General features: G+C 47.0%; 1 pseudogene; it reads left to right on the forward strand.

Moving 5' to 3' along the window:
• The first annotated feature begins 7,168 nt into the window (after nt 1-7,168).
• LOC147748213 (metallothionein pseudogene) lies at nt 7,169-7,360 on the forward strand (annotated as a pseudogene).
• Nucleotides 7,361-15,677: the final 8,317 nt, after the last annotated feature.

A 15,677-nucleotide genomic window follows, 5' to 3' on the forward strand; every position in this document is an offset into this window, starting at 1 on the left:
GTGGAGCAGACAAGTATGGAAGACACTCCTGTTGCTTTTTGGGTACTAAGACACAGTCGTCAAATAGCGCGCCAGCAACGCCATCTGTACGGGAAAAGCCACTTGATAATGGCAAATTAAGTGATCCACCCGGTGGTAAAAAGTAGCCTATACGCAAAATCGTCCTCGAAACGAAGATGACAGGAATAGAGCAAAAAAGTTCTAGAAGCAGGGGGGCACTGCTGAGATAGAAGGAAGATTTTCAGAGAGAGAGGCAAGAGGTGCGGCATTAAGAGGAACGGGTATTGTGAGTAAGGTGAACTGGGTCAGCCATATATAGCGAAAGGAGTACAAAGAGAAAAGGGAGAAGTAGGGGGAGGAATATCAAGGTGAAAGGAAAAGAGGTGCAATGGGAGGACAGAAGAGTAGGGAAAGAGACGTAGGCAGGAATGGGAGGGGGGACAAAGTCCACAGCTGTAGGGAAAGAGGCAGAGGGGAGAGGGACTGGAGCAAAGAGAGAAGTGTTAGACAGGAGGCAAGGACAAAGAAGTGTAGGGGAGAGGGAAAGAGAGGCAGTAGGGATAGGAAAGAGTTGAGCGAGAGCAGCAAAGTGATCCATAGGAGATGGAACAAGGTGCTGGCCTAGATGTTACAATGTGCAGGGATGGAGGGAAAGGGGTACAGGAAGAGAGAGAAGAACCCTTTAGGGAGAAAGTGAAAGAGGTGCATGGCTACAGGAAACTAATGGATGGAAGAAAGTGGAATCTGTGAAGAGGAGAGTAAAATACAGCAACAGAGGTGTGATGGGGCGAAAGGGAAGAGTGTGACATGGTGAAAGGAAAGGGGGAGGAGGTGCAGGGTTAGTGAGGGTGTGGTATCAAAGGAACAAGAAAGATGTGGGGATGAGCACTTAGCACAGGAGGTGCATGGACAGAGATCCAGTGCTTAATTTGTAAAAAAAAAATAAGTGCCAGTAGTCTCGTCAGGAGGCCACTGCAGCTTACTCCACACATTGCCTCTACCATGATGCCAATGGTAGTAACAGTAGAACTACTAACCAATACACTCCTGCAGGAGTGACATTTCAGACTTTTCCAAAGCCCTAATGCTATAAGAATGGCTTGGGCGGCAGGTAATAGTAATTTTTAATGTATACTGAATAAATAATTGACTGTTGGAGTCATCTCAGACAGCGCCGCTTTGTGGCAGACTGCCACAAGTACCGCTGTTGAAAATTAAGTGCTGGTGCCGAGCACCGGCAACCATCGGCTCAAATTAAGCCCTGAAATGTATAGGAAGCAAAGGAAAGATTCAGGGAGGGGGTGAACGAGATTGAAAGAAGGAGGTACGACGATAGAGAAAAAGAGGTGCTAGAAGAAAGTGGAATAAGTGGAGGGGAAAAGGAACTAGGCAAAGGGATCGGATCAATGTTGTTGATGGGAAGGAAAAGAAGAGAGAGATGAAATATAATACAGAAGTGGGGGGAAGATGAACTTGGAGAGAGGAAAGAGGGTCCAGTGGGGATAAAAGGGGCCCATGCGAGAGCGCAAGAAGAAAAGGAAAGGAACAGAAATTGGGAGAAAGGGAATGAAGTACACAGATAGGAGAAAGACATGTAGGAAAACAAAACAGGATAGGAGGCTCAGGGGAAAGGCAATAAGATTCAGAGTAAGATGGAATGAGGTTCTGGTAGAGGAAAAGAGGTGATCAGGATTGAAAAATAAAATAGGTACAGGAATGATACGATTTATTTGATTTCTTAGCGTTTTTGACCAGTTTTGTAATTTGATAGTGCTGTAAAGATCCATGTTTCAATTAACCAATGTAGTGGTTCATCTGAGCCCGCAGTTCTGACTAGACTGTTCCTCCTGGAGCTGGACCATATCTAATTTTCATAATGTTGTCCATGATCTGGAGTGGCGGAGTGGGCAAATAAACGATAGACTGGAATGCAGCTTAAGTGATTGCTGTTGAGTGAGAGTTTTACAGGCATTCCAGCTGTCATCTCTGTGTTTGTGTGATACTCTCAGTGCAGCGGGTATACCACCCAGACATTTGTGCAAGGCTTGCTGTGCTACAGAACTCAAACTGCACAGCACCAATGAGACTGAAAACAGTCTGGGGCTGTTTATGTGGACTTGGCTTAGTTTCTGCTTGACTACTCCTATGAGAGCAGGACCAAGTCTGATTTACATGAGGCTTATCCCCGTCTAGCACAGGACAGTAGACAAACAACAGATGAATATGAATGCCACTTGAATGATTCCCTGTGGCTAAGCAGTTTGCAAGCCTTCCACTCAACACAACTGTGCTTCAGTGCGACTCTCTGTGTCACGTATGTCCAGACATGAGGGTCTTGTGTTTTCTATGCCATAGGGCTTAAACTTAATTTTACTAATAAGTGTGAAACCAGCAACCAACGTCAACTAACCTAGACTTCAATAGCCGCGTTGACCAGACAAGTCAACGCCGTCTCCTCGTCGTGCTTCAACATCCTGCGCATGCTACGTAAGATCTTCCGGTGGATCCCCACTGAGACCAGGAAGACGGTCACCCAGGCCCTCGTCACCAGCCATCTGGACTACGGCAACTACCTCTACGCCGGAACCACCACCAAACTCCAGAAGAGACTCCAGCGGATCCAGAACGCCTCAGCACGACTCATCCTGGACATCCCCCGTCGCAGCCACATCTCCGGACACCTGAGAGATCTGCACTGGCTCCCGGTCAACAAAAGAATCACCTTCCGCCTCCTCACCCACGCACACAAAGCCCTACACAACCAAGGCCCAGGATACCTCAACAGCCGCCTTAACTTCTACGCTCCCACATGCCAGCTTCGATCGACCGGCCACGCCCTCGCCGCCGTCCCCCGCATCCGAAGAGCCACCAACGAGGAAGATCCTTCTCCTACCTGGCCGCCAAGACTTGGAACTCCCTCCCGACCCACCTCCGCCTGACCCAGGACCACCTTGCCTTCAGGAAGCAGCTCAAGACCTGGCTGTTCGAGCAGTAGCGGACCCCCCCTCCCCTAGCGCCTTGAGACCCTCCGGGTGAGTAGTGCGCTATATAAATGCTTTGATTGATTGATTGATTGATTGTTGACTCCTCTCTCTCTTGACATTCAAGGATAGTTGGTAACCGGTCTGTGTTAATCCACCTTTGTTTGTTTTCTCTCCCTCCGCTGCACTGTTTAGCTATTTTTCATGTTATATTTTTTTTATCTCTGTTTTGCTTCCTTACTGCCTTCCTACTATGTAATGCCATTTCCTTCTGTTTCTTACAGTGGGTATGTAAAGCGCTCTGATACCTACGGGTCTAGCTAGCGCTATATAAAACTTTTAAAATAAATAAACCAGTTGCTTGTGTGCACATTCAGAGGGGACCTTTCCTGGCAGTTTAAGTTAGAAAGATACAAATATATCAAGACAGGTCTAATTGGCATAATGGTGGTCCTTGTGTAGAGTGGACAAATTGTAAAAAAAATGGACTGGAATGTAGCCACAATAATTGCCACTGGCTAAGATTTTTGCCAGCATTCCACCTGTCACTTTTTGTTTTTTCGATGTTAAGGAGATCAAGGGGCTATCTCTCCAGAACCCTCCATCTAAATTCAGCACTGCTTGTTGCAGAGTAGTCAGATCCATTAGCTCTCACTACAAGACATGTTCTCCTGTTGCATAAACATTGTGGGCCAAACGAAAGCCTTTGTGTGGCCCTTTATCCACATCCCTGGCATTTACCTAATGCTGGAGATCCAAGGATTCCCTGTCTTCCATCCAGCAGAGGTCAGGGCCTGTCTTGGGACAAGCAAGCCTTGGAGGGAGCTAAGCCAGTTCCCCACTAGTATAGTGCAATGATGCCAGCTCAGAAGAAATGTGCAATTGCCCTCTTGGAATGTAGCACCATCACGCCATCGCCTATAAATTTCACTAAGTCACGGGACACTTTGAATTCTTTTCACTGCCAGTCAGGGCCCAGGTTACACAACTGCATACTTTCCTTATGTGTGCCAGGAGCCTACAGGGACAGTGCACCCTATAACAATAAATGCGTTGCCTATAGGACAGCCACTAACTCGCGCTGCCCTGAGGGTAGCGCATTCAGTGAAAAGCAGTGGCTGTTTCAAAGCCTCTCTGTTTCTCTGTGCAATCTGCCTGCAGTTTCTAGAGGGTTTAGAGATCTCCCTGCAGGCGGGTGCTGAGTGATGGCACCCGCCTGCAGGGGGATGTCTAGGGGGGTCCATGGACACCTCTATGCACCTCGAGAGGGCAGCCCTCAGGTGGCGCTCTGACAGTGCGCCACTTTCAATTGTGCACTCTCAGTGTGCCTCCCAAGAGCATACGTGCCTCTGCGCCCTCAGTGATAATACAGCGTGTGCGCAGAGGCAACGTGATTCCGTCATTTGCAAGAGGCTACGTCTCCAGGCAAATTAGGGGACGCCCTCGTAGGATAGCGCTGGCTCTACCTGTGTGCCAGCGCTATCAGCATTACAGAAGGGGCCAAAACATGCATCTGCGGCCCTATGTATAATACTGAGGTGCAGGCCCGGCTCCAGGAAATTTTATTTGGGTGGGCCAAGGGTGCATTTGGGTGGGCCACTGCGGACTTGATTTGTCGCATAAATGTCTGGGCAGGCCTGCTTCAGGGCCCTGCTTTATCTATTCTTAGTCTTACAAGGCCCAGTAAAACGCACTCATTTCCAAATCTCTTTCTAAATATTATCACTCTCAAAAAGTTTTTTTTCCATGTAATGCTCCTTTTGATGGGAAAAGGAGGTTGCTGAGGTGGGAGTATCAGGCAAGTGACACTCCTCGGGCTCCCTCTGTGCGAGCCTTCAGGGAGAATCCCTCTTCATTACTACCTCCACCTGACCACGGACTCTGCAACGGACTCCCTTACAGGCTTGATTATCCACTACTCCTCTCCAGTGCACCTCATCTCCCAGATGACCTTGGGCCCCAGCCCCATATCAGGCACCATCGGGCTCCACTTTCATTTTTCCCGGTAAAAACATTAGTAAAATCACCTTCAAACTTAAAACATTGAATATAGTGGTAAATATAATTAACATGCACGTTAAAGTATGTTCCACAGTAGCCCTTATAACCCAACAGCTAATTAGATAAACAAAAACAGAAAGGCTTCAGCGCTGATGCAAAAGTCTTTTTTGGCGCCGCACCAATAACCTCTTTCTCCGTAAATACCTTTACTCCCACCTTCCAACAGTGCACCTCAATTCTTAATGCCCCCTCTATTGACCTCCGCCTCGGATTCCCTCACAACCACACGCCACAAGTGCCCCTCATCTCCCCATAGCCCCTCCCCCTATTGACCTCCTCCTTGGATTCCCTCACTGCCACCCTCCACCAGTGCACCTCATCTCTCCCTAAGTACCCCCTCCACCCCATGACCTCTTCCTCGGATTCCCTCACTACCACCCTCCACCAGTGCCCCTCATCTCTCCGGAGACCCTCCCACTACCTCCTCCTCATATTCCTCACTGCCACCCTCCAACTGTGCCCCTCATCTCTCCGGAGCCTCTCCCACTACCTCCTCCTCAGATTCCCTCACTGCCACCCTCCATCAGTGCCCCTTATCTTTACGTAGCCCCTCTCTCATATGCATTTCATTTGTTGTATAGCGCTACTCATATCAGTGTAGTGTGTGTCAGTACTTTACACAACGCATACATTATACAGAGACAATGAATCGTACAAGTATGTAAATCAGTCTATAGGGAATGTCATATAAGCCAATGAGGATTACAAGGTGTATGAATCACATGTCATCCATACTGGTGGGCAGGATATTTTAAGAGGGTTTGGTCTGGGGAAACACAACCTTAGGATTTAAAGAGCATTCCATGGAGGTCTGCTTTACTGAAAAAAATGTATATCTGCCCAAACATACTCATTTTGGCAACATTAGAATAATGAAAGACTGGGGTAGTTCTAACTTTATCACAAAACAAAAAAAGCGAAGTTCTAACTATACCATTCATGTTTGTATGCAGCTCTTTGATGACAGTTCATTGGTTACTGTCCTATGTTAGGATTGTAACTTCTGAACTGCAAGTAACAAGGATCTCTGTGACAAATACAGTAACCCACTGAGCTATCCAGGGCTTTAAGTGGGCCGGGTCTCACTGGTTCTGAGCACAGGCAGTTTTTTTAAAGGGGCCTCGAAACGGGTCTCTATTGGGCTCGGTTTTGTGCGCTGGTCACAGGTAGTCCGTTTTTTTCCGAACTGCAGTGACAGCAGTCAGCAGTCTGCTGGCACTGCAGTCCGGAAAAAAGTGCCAGGGCACAAAACAGAGCCCGATAGAGACCCGTTTCGAGACAGCAGGCACTTCGGTGTATGCTGCTCACACTACTCACAAGTGGAAAGTTACGGCATAACGTCATGCCAGGTGAGCGTTGTAGGGAGAAGGGAAATCCTTTAAAGAGAGTCATTTTCTCTCTTGATTTCCCTTCTCTTTTTGAAACTCAGGAGCAGCAACATTGTGGTAGTGTCACCAGTGCTTTAAGTGGAAGCTTTTGCAATATTATATACAAGCCATAGTTGCTGTTATTTATTTTATGCAACTAACAACCATTGACAAAGCCAATAGTCCTGGCTTGTAGGTATGATGTTACTTGTTGTATCATATACCTGGATACAATGACAGAAACAGCAAAATACAAGTCGGGCCGCACACTGCTAAACACACATTTTTAATGTACTGTTTGTAAGCCACGTCCTCATTTACATTGGCCACGCCCCTTTGGGAGACCCCCCAGTTTTTGTTATCCCACTTAAAGCCCTGAATTTATCCACATAAAATACAGTTCATCAGCATTTAAAAACTACCAACAGACAAATGATTGCTCTCTGGCAGGATCATTCATCACCAGCATTATCTGGGCATTTTGTATTATTATTGTTGTCCTGCATCAGCCATGATAATGATAAAAACTGTTTAAATGAAGCACACACGAAGTATGTGTCCAGCTGGGCCTGTTCAGATTTTAAAAAGAAAAAAAATGTAGTAAGGCATTCTCTTACCTACTCCATTAGTCAAACTTTGTGTCACAGTCTTATGTGATAGCCACGGCAGGGGTCAGGAAAGGTGAATAGAAATAAACAAATTTTACAGAGACCTTTCAATACTGGGCTGATAATCCGTAGCTAACATCAGCTTCAAAACATGGACCCTAAAGACTGCGGTTGTGCCACTGGTGGCTCTTGCTCATGTACTGGGTCGTGCAAGTGTGAGAACTGCAAATGTACATCCTCGAAAAAAAGCTGCTGTTCCTGTTGCCCTCCCGGATGCGATAAATGCGGCCAGGGGTGTGTGTGCAAAGGAGGATCTACGGAAAAATGCAGCTGTTGCACATAATTTGCAGATTGGCTTATTCGGTGCCCATGGAGATGCTTAACAACACAATGAATTGCACTTTTTGATTTATTTTTCTTTGTTGTGCAAATGAGCAATCTTAAATTTACATATTATATGTTTGTATATAAAGGTTTTGCTAATAAAGTAACCTAAAATACGGAAATAAATAAATAAACTTCTTTTCTCCTGCGCTACATACAAAAAGAAATATCAATGCAGCATGACAGTAGGCAAAGGTTACCAAAGGTTACCCTTGTCAAAGAAAGGATTTGTCGCCTTTCGCCATGCCGAGATGAAGGGGTGAAAAAATAAACAAAGCCTCAGTTAACATGTAAATGGTCTTGTAAAGACCTGTGAAGTACTCGGGGGCGGCAGCGATAATCTGTAAAACTGTCTGTGTGTGCGCACAAGAAGGGGGATGGTTGAAGCTCTTTTGATCCTAAAGGCGTTGCCCGCCTGTCTTCAAGCCCTCACTGTGAGGGCCAAGGCTCCTGTTTGGGTGGGCCAGGCTCATGTTTGGGTGGGCCTGGCCCACCCGGCCCACCCGCTAGAACCGGGCCTGCTGAGGTGCATCACTGTAGTGGGGCTACGTCTCGCCCCAGACAAGCGAGACGTAGCCCCACTACAGTGATGTATACATTCCCAGTGCCGACAGGGCATGGCACTCAATTCAATCTGCACGCACTCTTTAGTAATATTGGAGACAAGTTTGAGGAATGAGGATTACGAGGTGTGCATCCGGACCCCCTTTACAGTGAAGTAATACTGAGGTGCCCCAGGGGCTCACAAACTGGGTTTACATACTGTTGCGCCCCCTGTGCACCATGTGTAATACGGCCCCAGGTGTGTCATCCTCCAGTAAGTGTAGAGTTTTAATGAGTCTGACCAGGTCCTGCTAACAGCTTGGCAAGGAGCATTGTGGTCATGTTTCTAAGTTGACGCTGTCTTGCTTGTCATCTAGCACTTCTGTAAAGATCTGTACAGAGGAAGACAAGACTCAGGACCCATCGAAAACACCACCAGGTACCAGCACTCATGTAGAAGATCAGTTTATATTTGAGAGGTGATGAGTCACAACATTGTGTGATTCTGAGAAAGTCACTAAGAAAATTCGTTAATATATGTAATGGAAATTCTATATAACAATCATATGGAACATTCCATTCCTCCCCACTCACCTCAACTACTGAGCTGTGTAACAACTCCATTACACATGATCTAATGTACCAATCTGTAACTACGCATAATTTCAAACAGATGTTTTTTTAAATGCCACCTCCCTGTTTGGTGCACCTCTGGACAGTGGCGGCTCCAGTGCTAAGGCAGAGGACCGTTGTCTCACTGTTTTGCAGCAGTGAAATAAAGGAAAAATAAAATGATAATAACTCGAAGTTATAATCCTTTTATTGTTTCCCTGCTGAGGCAGCTTTGCGGCCGGGGCTCGGCTGCTCTGCTGACAGAGCAGGGGAGGAGTGGTATACACTCCTAAAGTGCGCATGAATGTTTGGCCGGCTGTCTCGGGCCGGCTAAACAGTCATACGCACTGTGCATGTTCTCCACCCAGGCTGCATTACAACCTGAGTGGAGAACATGACCAGGCTCCCATTCCGTGGCTGAGTGCCAAATTACGGACGCTCAGACCAATCACAACGCTTCATTGCATCATTGTGATTAGCCCAGGGGAGCCTCAGCCTGGGTTCCTCCAGCTTCTAGAACACTGCCGGGAGAGATGTCGGTGGGACGATCGAGGAGAGGCACAAGTGAATATTTTTTCTTCTTTTTTTACCCCCGCCACCTCCGATCCGTGCCGACTGCTCCTTCCTCCGGCCTCCATAATATGTCACCTCCATGTTTGGTGAACGTCTGAACTCTGCTTCTTAGCCAAGCTTTGAGCCCATGAGGCTGGAGCAGGAGTGAATATCCAGTAGGTGTCCTTTTTGACTGAGTCAGTCTACCATGGCAGAGCCTGGAAATGCACCCAAAAGTTCTTCCACTGCCTGCTTCTTCCTCTCCCCAGTTTTCCCAGTTCATGATTGACAAAGAAACCATCCTAGCGGCGATATGGATAGAGTACAGAAATAGAGAAGCGCATGGACAAACACAAGGGTACTCGAGGCTGTTTAGAAATCCTGGGGTGCATTGCTTCCCCATTCATTGCTGGGCAGAAGAACTAAATCTCTGACGCCTGATGAAATCAGCACCTACCTTTTCGCGAGCCATGAGAGCTACCTTGGAAAGTGCCAACAAGTCTGGAGTCTGTTTTTTACAACGAGGTATTTGACCGGTAGTGTCAAAACCCAACCTAGGCTTTTGCTGGCTTTCAAACCAACCGGAGATAACTTCCACTGCTGCGGAAAAAGTATTTCTGCCTGAAACCAGGTCAGACTGAAAACTAAGCTGTCAGGACCCACCATGCCTCACGTGGCCACCCACGTAACCCAGCTATCCACCCTGAATTCAAAACTTGGCCCTGCTGAAGTTCCTCTGCGAGTACTTGGTCCTGCTAAAACTCCTCTGGTGAGGCACCCAGAATACCTCAGTACACATTTTAGACACCCCCATTTGTCTCTCTGGTTTCTATATATTCCTCTGTTTAGAATAGCAAAGCATGATGAATGGCTATATGTATTTCTGCTAATGGTAAACCCTTAAGTCATGTTATCAACATTTGTAAAGGGCATCTCTGCCATTTGCATGTCACTGTATTGTCCTGTATTACAGCATTTGTACACCACTTCATACCCAAGATGTATACCGGAGCACTCTTTTGGAGTGTATTATTGGAAGTATATTGGATGCACTATGTCCATTATAGGAGGAATTGCATGAGCTGAGTAAGGTTCAAAGACGTGCTTCAGATATGGTACTGTGTATGTCACTGCACATAAGCATGACACGTTGCAGAGAATGTGACAATAGATGCACTAACCTATTAACTTATTTAGCTCATATACATTTTGTGATTATGTGCATGAGAAGAGCTGGACAGTTACCAATGTTTATTTGTGCAGGGATCAAGCTCTAAAGTTTTCCTATCTGGATCCGAAAAGAAAAACCACCAGTCTAAACTTTTTGAAAGCTGGGATGATCAAAAGAGGAGCCAGCATGGAATTCAATAATCTTGTTTAGCAATTGATGTAGTCTAGTCCCTTAGATTGCACAATGCAGGATGTATATAGCTTTGAAGATGATCCACCTAGCCACAGCCAACCAGGGTTGAAGGGATGTGATGCCTGGTGTGACCTGAATTTGCATTGGTAGGCTCAGAGGCCGTGTAACAGCTGCATTCTGAATGCTGGATCATTTACATAGGGAGTCAATAATTTGGGCATATTCAAAGATGTAGACTACCCATACAGTACTCTAATTTAACATTGGTTTGCCCAGCCTAGTAGAGTTAAATAAAAACTAACATCATATTTGTGGGAGTCGAGTTGGAGGTTCATAAAAAAGGTAGTTACTGAAAATCCAAAATAACAATTTTTGTCTGTTTCCCATTAACCTGCTGTTATGGCTGTCTTTTTGCTAGCTCTTTGGAGATGGAGAATGATGGAGAGTGACTCCAGCCTATCACCCCCATAGCATAGGGATTAGGCCGATAGACAGGGACCCTGTCTTACATATATAAAGGCATTTTCGTATTATTTCCCTTAGAGTAAGGCTTATGAATTTAAGTTAGGGGATAGATATATAAGTACTAGTCATGATTCACTCATTTGCTAACATGCCGATCTGTTTTTCATGGAGCTATGCATATTATGGGCTCCGTAGGCCTTAAACGAGACAGACTCCATTTTGCTTTCTGCCCGGTAGCTCGAGAAGGCTTTCTAGGTGAAGAGTAATGTTTTAGTTTTAAGCTGTTGTTCGCTTGGAGAGAACCGGTTCAGGCTGACCCTTATCGAAGGAATGTATTTTTCTCCACTCCGAAGACACAACTTCAGGCTGGCCAGCTGGGAAAGTGTCCTTGGTACGGGGAGGTACAAGAATTTGGTGGGCGGCAGGTTACTGGCCGTGAATTTCCATGAAGGAACGGGCTTTGATATTAGCGAAGGTGTTAGTCTTTTTGTCAGTTAGTCCGTAGGCGGCATCTAGCCGTTAGCATCTCTGCCATTATTCATTTTCATGGTGGATGAGTCGCCATCTTTGAAGTCGGAGAAAGATTTAAGACCGAAACTCTCTGAGATAGACTGAACGAGAAGTAGCGCGGAGCGCACTGGTACAGAGAGAGAGAGAGACGGTAGCTAATAAACAGCAAGGTTCCGAGGTCCTGAGGGAGAGCAGACGAGGTTGAGCCTAGCGGTGCAGACGTGTACTTGCGACGGCTGAGGGTGACTGCAAGGCGAGCCAGGACCCAGAGACGAGACAGGAGCCCAGATGACTGCCGAGTCCAGACTTCCCACTAACCAGGTGATACCCGCCCAATTTATGTAGGATGTGCACTCTAATCTTTACCTTTTTCTTGCAAATGTTATGCTGCATAGTAATGTGATTTATGTTTATTGTTAATAAATACCCTAATTCATATAGAATTATTGTGTGCCTGGTGCTCATGTTCAATCTTGATAAACCCGACTTCTAGTTAGGAGCTGTTTGGGTGAACGGATGAGAAATCCCGATCAGGTTAATGGTGACTGAATAAGGAGGGAGTGGGTGGATCTTTGATGCCAAGAGCAGGGAGTACACTACATAATCTGAAACCATATTCAAAGTTATTACTGTAGTTTTATTCCAGGTAGACCACTGAGACAATACCCCCGAATAATGGTTCATAGGAATGTGGTCGTCGTTGATATGCGGCGTTAGTGATAACACTGGGTGGGAGACCAGTGGGAATACCCACCAGATTGTGGCTTGGATAAGTGAGAACGCCAGGGAGGATACTGGCGCTTAGTTTCGCCAGATTGCGAACAGTTTGGAAAAGGGAGCATTGGGTTCTGCAGGCCCGTGTGTAGACACACCGGATTGTGTGTCAGATCTGCCCTAGGGTAGAACGGTCTGGGTCGGGGTGACCGCGAGGCCAACTGATGTGAATAAGATATTGTAGAAAATACATATATTGTCATTCCCCGTCCTTAGGTGCGATCTGTATATTTATCTGTATATCTACTCATTGTGAATACGATCTGAGGAGGGAAGGTGAGTACGTTTTGGCTGGGTCACAGGGGCCCCTGGGGGCTGATCCCATCTAAACAGAAAATCCAGCCATTACATCTGGCGTCACGAACTGTTTACGAAGCCTGTGTGCATTGTGTTGTTTTAATCTCGTTGGTTTGCGCTCGGCTTGTACGTATGAAATTTTGTTTATAATTGTGTATATAATTTTTTGTGTGTCATTATGTTTGCGAAAAAATCATCGTCGGTTTTCAAATTACCGATCCAGATTCCCGGCTGGGAGTCTACGCCTTACGAGGCTTTGGCCCGTGAGTGGGCTGATTCTACTGGTTTGAGTGAAAATTGGTCTTCATGCTTGGAGCAGGCGGAGCCTGCCGATGTGGTGTCATGCCTACAGAAAGCGCCAGTAGTGAAGGGTGATGAGCTTCCTATTTTAGGACGCAGAGGGTGGATTGTTCTTAATGCATACAGAATATTGCATGAGAGGTTTGTTCAACTACAGAAACAGTTTAAAGATTCGGAAGGACAGTGTGTCGAGTTGCAAAATGCGCACACTTTGTTGCGTTGTCAAAACAAATTGCTTGCCGATAAACTTGAAACATATCAGACCATTGCCGAAAGAGCTGCGGTCCGTATTGCACGATATAAATATAAACATCGCACAGGGTCAAAGCCTGCACTACTGGGGGGCGTGGCTTGGACGGCAGGAGGAATGGCCGCCTAAACCGAGTGCTCCGCGGAGAGGGGGAACGAGCTCCGTGATACCATTGCTCCCAGCGGCGCGATCCGATTCAAACCAAAGGTACCTGCGCCGGGACCCTCACTGCGCCCATCGATGCCCTGAGTTCTGTCTGGGGGTGCGTTTTGGGACTTTGTTGGCCTTAAGGCAGCCGCGCGACCCTCGCTCCGGGCTTAGCCCAAAATGGCGGCGCCCAGTCGCGGCTGTTGTGCCTGATCCCCACGAGCACCGATAGTGCTCTGATTGTCATCGGACGCCCACAGCCAGTGGTAATGACAATTTAGCCCTGAAAATCCGCCTCAAGTATCTGAATGCCGTCGGAAGAAAGTAGGTGATCAGCTGTGCAGAACTCACCCGGCTCGAGCGCCTGACCCTAAAATGGCGGCGGCGCTGTAAACGATCTCCACGAGGAACACACGCTCCGACTCTCAGGGAGCTTCTGGACGCACCACATGATCATCCACTGCCATCCAGTGCCTTAGACTCCCTCCAAGTGAAGGTATGTGCAGCACCAACCTGCCTCGACACCTCTGTCTTTGTAATGCCTGCACCTGAGTCACTGAGCCCACGTGGTGATCCCTAAACGTCCTCTCTGCCACATGGCTGCATCCTAACACCCAAAGTGGAGATTCTCACCCATGTACTAAGAGAGCAGCGCACCTCACCTACTATGTAGTGATTGGCCTCTGCGCCTACATGCTACTCTATGCACTCCCTGCCCTTCCGTAAGCAGTAACCCGTGTCATTCTTGCCTTGGATCGTGGTCCCATCACCTCAAGTTCTCCCAGACGCATAAGTAGTCCTGCAGCCGACTCTCTTTTCGCGTGGGAGCCCAGCCTCATCAGCCAGCAGTGTTCTCCTACAACGCCTACGGTCTGGCTGTTTCCAAGCAAACGCAAACATAATCCAGACGCAGATTGCAATCCTGCGACCAACTCCTATCGCAAAGGTGCTCAGCCTTGTCATCCAGCGGTGTTCTCCTCCAGCACTATAGTGTCAAGCAGGCTCCCAGCGAACGAGTACACTCATCAGGCAACAATGGCGAACAGAGAGGACAGGAATAATTCTAAAAAGGCGAAACCAGACTCACTTTTGGACTCACCCATTAAAAGTAAAGCCGATATGACAGCCAACATGGAAATGATTCTCAGGAAACTGGCAGACCTACATGAACTCTCTAAATCCACCAAATCCAATACCGACTCTATGCAACTTGAGCTCACTGCCATCAGAGCTGATATAAACGTAATTAACACAGGCTTGGGCGCGGCTGAACAGCGAATAAGCGACATGGAGGACATCTCAAAACAATCAGTCTCCAAAATCAAATGCCTAGAAAAGACCACGGAAGAGTTGAAACGCCACAACGCGGAGTTGGAGGACAGGAACAGAAGAGGTAACATCAAGATCTTTGGCGTTCCGGAGAATTCAGAAAAAGATGCGGATTCCTGCGTGGCATTCCTTGAATCATGGATCCCCATGATCACCAAATTGGACTTCCCACACGGCCTTGAATTGGATAGGGCGCACAGGATCCCCACCTTCGCTACCAAGAGTTCCAATGGCCCCAGACCACTTATCTGCAAACCACTCAGATTCCAACACGTCGAGATGATCCTCCAATTCGCGAGAAGAAACCACTCCATCTCGTGGGACGGCCATAGAATCATCTTTACTCAAGATTACTCAAGAGACACAGTGGCAATCCGCAAAGGTTTCCTGGAGCTCAGAGAAAAGCTAAGGTCCAAAAGCATTCCTTTCTCCTTTGCTGGCCCAGCGAAATTCAGGATTGTAATCAACGGCCATCCGAGATTCTTCACGGACCCCAAAATCCTTGCTGATCTTCTGGAAGATCGTCAGGAACAGGAAATGGACCTGGCATCCGGCCTCTCGAACAAGAGGAAGACTTGACCCCACTTAAAAAGTCCATGAGTAATCTGTCAGTCTAATCTCGATTCCACCTTCACTGTTATACGTCCACAAATGATGTCCTGCGTCATGTTGCCATCCTCCAGCGCAACATGCCGAACTATGCTTAACAGCGGACATTTTGTTCTATTTGCAGGACTCTTCCGCATGGTTGCGGCACTGTGAGTAGGCCTTGTGCCCTGTTGTTCTGTTGATCCTTCGTGTATAACGCTGTATGATTGTCGAAATAGTACCGACTATACTTGGTCAGCAATGTTCTTTATGGTTCACCGTTACAGATAGTCATATGTGATATAGTTATATCCTGTTCGTACTACTGCCTTCCATTCATCGCCCAGGTCATTGTTATTGTTATGGTTATGGTTAATAAGTCGCTCTTTCCACCACCTAGGCAGTTTGAACTAGTTAGAAGTTTGCAAAATTGCAGGTACTAATGACAACATTATCTTACATTAGCCTAAGGGAGCTAACAGCTATCACTTATGTATCCCTAATTTCCGCCTTGCACGGGACTGCCGTCGCACTCCCGATGTACGT

The sequence above is a fragment of the Lissotriton vulgaris genome, chromosome 1_1 (assembly GCF_964263255.1).
Source record: "Lissotriton vulgaris chromosome 1_1, aLisVul1.2, whole genome shotgun sequence".
Classification (NCBI taxonomy): Eukaryota; Metazoa; Chordata; class Amphibia; order Caudata; family Salamandridae; genus Lissotriton; species Lissotriton vulgaris.